Below are 6000 nucleotides of genomic sequence, written 5' to 3'. Positions count from 1 at the left end.
AAACACTGGACATGGAATTCAATGGGTCCATATAATCAAGTGCATCACCAATAAAAACTTTCATATTTTTGCACTTAAAAAATTTGGAAACAGAATTTTCTAACCTGCTTAAAAATCTTCCAAATGAAGAGTTTCAGAAGGGTTTGAACCCATTTGTTAAAACTATAAAACTGTAACACCTTTCTATGAATTTGCAAGAACAACTGATTGACATGAGGGAAGACGGGGATACTGGTTTTGACTGGGATAGAGTTAATTTTCTTCATAGTGGCTGGTATGGGGCTAAGGTTTGCATTTGTGCTGAAAACAGTGTTCATAATACACCCATGTCTTAGCTATTGCTGAACAGTGCTTATACAGCATTAAGGCCTTTTCTGCTTCTCAGAAAGCCTTCTCACCAGGGAGTAGGCTGGGGGTGAACAAGAAGTTGAGAGGGGACACAGCCATAACAGTTGACCCCAACTTGATATCTAGTCCCTCAAGATTTGAACCAAACCTTGCAATCTTTTTTTGCTGTTGTTAATCAGTAGCTATAGCTAGGCAGTTATGATTAAGCAATTGCATTGTGAAACTTATAGAAACTTGTAGGCTTGTCTAATCCTTTGTTTTAAGGAAAAGGGAACACAGTCCCAAGATGAATGGGTTGTCTTGATGAGAGCCACCAGAAGTGAAGTCAGCCAGGACTAAGCAGTAACTGGGGGAAAGGTAATTCGGGCAGGGGAGATCACAACCATCAACCCACTGAGCCCCTACTCAAAATAGACCCTTGACTCAAATAGAGGGAAGAACTGTGCCTGTGGACTAATTAGTATGACAAGTGAGAGATATAACTGGTAAGTGAGGGTTTGAGTACTAATTAAAGAGAAAGTTCTGTAATGTGTAACCATTCATAGAATCATAGAATATGCTGAGTTGGAAGGGACCCATCAAGATCATCAAGACCAACTCCTGGCCCTGTGCAGGACATCCCAAAAATCACATCATGTGCCTGAGAGCATTGTCCAAACGCTTCTTGAACTCAGACAGGCTTGGTGCTATGACCACTTCCCTGGGGAGCCTGTTTCAGTGCTCAACCACCCTCTAGGTAAAAAGCTTTTTCCTGATATCCAACCTAAACCTCCCTTGACTCAGCTTCAAATGAATGCTGATGCCTTTGTTTATTAAATGTATAAATAGTGTAAAGTTTTGATGACTGGGAAGCCAGCCTTTTGGGGGTTACCAACCAGTTCCCTACTTTGCGCAAACTAGAATAAAGAAATAGAAATATCTTGCCTCAGTGTGAGAATTGGTATTGCGCACTGGGTAAGAAGCTGGCATTTGGGACAACAAACTGACCAAAGGGATATTCTATACCATATGACATCATGTTCAGCACTAAAAGCTGCAGGGAAGAAGGGGAGAATGGTCAGAGTTATGGCACTTGTCTTCCCAACTAACCGCTATGCACGATGAAGCCCTGCTTTCCTGGAAAATGGCTAAATACCTGCCTGTCAATGGGAAGCAGTGAATGAATTCTTTGTTTTGCTTTGTTTGTGTATGCAGGTTTTGTTTTACCCATTAAATTGTCCTTATTTCAACACACAAATTTTTTCACTTTCATGCTTCTGATTCTCTCCCCCATCTCACTGGAGTGGGAGTGACTGAGCAGCTGTGTAGTGCTTAGCTGCCTTTCCAGGGTTAAACCACAACACTGAATTTCAACTAAGGACTTTGCATAACTGTTGGATGGAATTGAAAAATTACTCTCATGATTTAGTAAGCACAGGCAATGATGTACTTCTTCCATTTGGATCTGTGTATCTTTGTGAGGTCTCTTTTCCAGCTACAATTGCCATTAAAACCAAGTATCAAAATCAACTGAACTTAGAACCAGACCTTTGAATTGTTGTATCACAAAGCACTAAACCAAGATTTTAAAAAATAATGAAGCATATTTAATCACATTGGTCTCACTAAAAGTTAATAATATTTTTTAGCAAGAGCAAAAATTATTTTTGTAGCATTAATAAATGAAATAAAAATATTTTAAAAATACTGTTCCTTTTATTTCTTTATTTTTGTGCATGCTTTATAGTGTGCATAATATATTAGTACAGTAATGTGTGTATATGATTTATAAATAAATACATAGACATATAGTGGGGGTGCATGCTCAAAAAACTTTTGTACCGATAAGGGTGCATGATCAAAAAGTTTGGAGGCCACTGTTCTAGGCTACCAGGTGGATACAGAAGTGAACCTGGAATTTTTCTTGTTTGTACAGTGGAAGGCCAAAAGCACGGTAAAATAATAGCTTCAGGACTGGTTCTGTGATTACACTTTTTAAATTATGGACCAAACATGAAAAACAGCATTGCACTATTTAGTCCAATGTTCTTAAGAGCTTTAAACTAAGAAGTGAGGGAAGAAGGTTGGGAAAGATTCATGTAATCTCCACTTCTGATTTTAAGTAAATAAAATCAGGCAAACAGAAGAGTAGTAAAGTATTACTATTGATGAGAATAGAATTCAGAAAAATGACAGGTAATCAAAGGACTATCTCTAATCTGGTTAGAAAACTGGATGGCGATAATAAATGAAATATTTGAGTAACAAACATCAAGGATTTGGGACCAAAGAATGGAAGGAAGGGAACTACTTTGGTTAAATTACTGAAACTTGATATCAGAATTGAAATATAATAGCACAGTCATTATTACTGATTTTTTTTTTAAAAAACTTTTCTCACAAAACAACAATAAAGATACTAAATGTTTCAGCAGTGCTAGTAAGACAGATTGTAATGATATAGTCGAGTGTTGCCTAAATAAAAGGGAAATTTGGTCTAATTCTCTGGAAAAAGTTAGTTCAAGAAGCACTTTTGAGAACCTGCTAGAGGGCAACAGATTAAGAATATAAAATTTGAGTAAAGATTTATGTGACATTTAAGAGATCTATAACTACAACAATTTCTGTTAGTATTTGAGATTAATAATTAATCAGATATAGGTTAGAAAATAACAGTCAGAAATACCAGTAGGACTCTCATATTTCTAGCTAATTCAACTGACACATTTCTTCTTCTTTTTTTCAAAAATTAAAGGGGGCTTATACGAGACATAGGGACAGACTTTTTAGCAGGGCCTGTGGCTATAGGACAAGGGGTAATGACTTTAAACTATAAGAGGGTAGATTTAGACTAGATATGAGGAAAATACTTTTTACATTGAGGGTGGTGAAACACTGGAACAGGTTGCCCTTAGAGATGGTAGATACCCCATCCCTGGAAATATTCAAATAATTTTCTCCAGACCACACACACAATCTGTAACACAGCAAGGAACTTAGAATAGGTCTCCCAATTAACAACCTAATTTCTGGACTTTCTTTCCTTTCAAATTAAAATTGAGAAACACTAGAGAGCACCATACAAAATACACTACTGTACATCATTATGATCAAAGAAAAGAAAGAAAAGAAAGAAAAAGGAGGAGAGGAGGGGAGGGGAGGGGAGGGGAGGGGAGGGGAGGGGAGGGGAGAGGAGGGGAGGGGAGGGGAGGGGAGAGGAGAGGAGAGGAGAGGAGAGAGAAAAAACAGTTTTGAAGGAAAAAAACTTGAAGAAAGTTTCATTTAAAAAAATATTTTGTAACATTTTAGTCAAATACAAAGAATTACTATATTTGATAATAATCCCTCTATACTACACAGAATTAACATTTCTCATATCCTCCTTCTCCTACCCTTATTCTGAAGATTTCGGTCCTGTTCTCCCTTTCTTCTTTTTCTACTTTCACCTAAGGTATGTATTTATCAGAACTCATCTCTCATATCTCCATCCTCTATTCAAAGTCAGTCCAATGGTCCTATCCTTCCCTGATATCTGCTTCCACACATCACCAGTTTTTCTTCTATGCAAAATTTATTTTTCCAATAAATGTTGTCCCTGTTCAAGCTCCTGTTCATATTAACTAAGTACCAGTAAAGGAAGTGGAAGATTAATTCCTTAGTACAAAATAATGAACCAATTAGACAGTTAATATTTTGAAAATTTAAAATACTAATTTTTCTTTTGGCACTGTTTCCTACAGAATTAGCTGAAGAGAGCTCACACAACTGCTGTTGCACAGCATTTTTTCCCCCTTTCTTAAATATATTATCACAGAGATGCTACCACCATCATTGATTGGCTCAGCTTTGGCCACCTTCTCACAGAAACCACCCCTGTAGGCCCCCCCGTACCAAAACCTTGCCATGCAAACCCAATACGGCAATATAAAAATTACTTGCTTTCTATCCAAAATGGAGCCTCTCTTTCTGAGAATTCTCTGGAAGCTTCCCCTATGTCCAGCAGAGTCAATGCCAGCTGGCTCCAGGATGGACCCGCCGCTGGCCAAGGCTGAGCCAATCAGGAATGATAGTAATGCCTCTGGAATAACGTATTTAAGAAGGAGAAAAAAAGTTGTTGGGCACATGAAAATTGCAGCCAGAGAAGAGCGGAGTGAAAACATGTGAACAACAATGCAGACACCAAGGTCAGTGAAAAAAGAGGGGGAGGAGGTGCTCTAGGTGCCCTAGCTGAGATTCCCCTGCAGCCTGTGGTGCAGCCCATGGTAAAGCAAGCTGCCCCCCTGCAGCCCATGGAGGTTAATGGGGGTGCAGAGATCCACCTGTAGCCCATGGAAGAGACCCATGCTGGAGCAGGTGGATGCCCGAAGGAGGTTGTGACCCCATGGGAGGCCCATACTGGAGCAGGGTCCTGGCAGGGACCTGCTGACCTGTAGAGAGAGGAGCCCACACTGGAGCAGATTTTCCTGGTAGGACTTGTGGCCCTGTGGGTGACCCAAGCTGGAGCAGCCTGTGCCTGAAGGACTGCACCCTGTGGAAAAGTGACCCATGTTGCAGCAGTTAGTGAAGAACTGTTGCCTGTGGGATGGACTTATGCTGGAGAAGTTCATGGAGGACTGTCTCCCATGGGAGGGACCCCACAATGGAGCAGGGGAAGGACTCCTCTCCCAGGGGAGGAAGCAGTGACAGAAAAAACCTGTGATGAACTGACCGTAACCCCCACTCCCTGTCTCCCTGTGCCACTGGGGAGGAAGAGGTAGAACTTGGAAGGAGGGAGGGGTGGGGGGAAGGTGTTTTTTTTAAGATTTTTACTTCTCATTCTCCTGCTCTAATTCTGTTAGTAATAAATTTAATTAATATCCCCACTTCGAGTCTGTTTTGCCTGTGATGGTGATCAGTAAGTGATCTCTCCTGGTCGTTATCTCAACTCATGAGCCCTTCATTGTATTTTCTCTCCTCTGTCCAGTTGCAGAGGGGAGTGAGAGAGTGGCTTTGGTGGGTACCTGGTGTCCAGCTAGGGTCAACCCACCACATCAATATATGTATTACAGACAAATATTACTGGCTATGTAGATGGTAGAATGGGCTGCATACAACAGTAATTTTATAGATTATAAATGTGCAAAAGAGCTGCAGGTTTGCATGTATTGGAGTTACAGGGATATATGGGATCACAATGGCCACTAGATATTTATGCATTGCAGAAAAATAGGCATGGTGCTGTGTAAATTCTCACATTGTATATTGCCTCCAATATGCAAGATCCCTTATATCCCTTAAACAAGCAGTCATCTTCAGTATCTTGTAGCCCCATGACTATAAGGAGCAGAGAATCACTGGTGATATAGAAGATTAAGGGGAAACAGGATGAAGAAAGGAATTTAAAGAGTATTGCTCTGGTGGCGGCATGCAGAATGAAGTGTGTTCAGGAAGGAATTGAAGTGAAGCAAGTTGAATTCTAAGGAAAGGCATATGTGGGGAAGGGTGGGGGTCTATGAGGAACATTGCTGAAGGGAAAGGTTGGCACAAGAGAGCTGGTAATGCACATGCTGTTTGTGCATGTGCTGAGTCCAGCAGGCCAAGTGTGTACAGCAGTTACAGAAAATGTTCAGCTTTGTAATGAAGGCAGTACAGCTGCTGCCACAGTCTCACCTACTTTAAATGGCAGCAGTCAAC

This window comes from Pseudopipra pipra, chromosome W, assembly GCF_036250125.1.
Source record: "Pseudopipra pipra isolate bDixPip1 chromosome W, bDixPip1.hap1, whole genome shotgun sequence".
NCBI classification, from domain to species: Eukaryota; Metazoa; Chordata; class Aves; order Passeriformes; family Pipridae; genus Pseudopipra; species Pseudopipra pipra.
Note: the sequence above shows the minus strand (reverse complement) of the source record.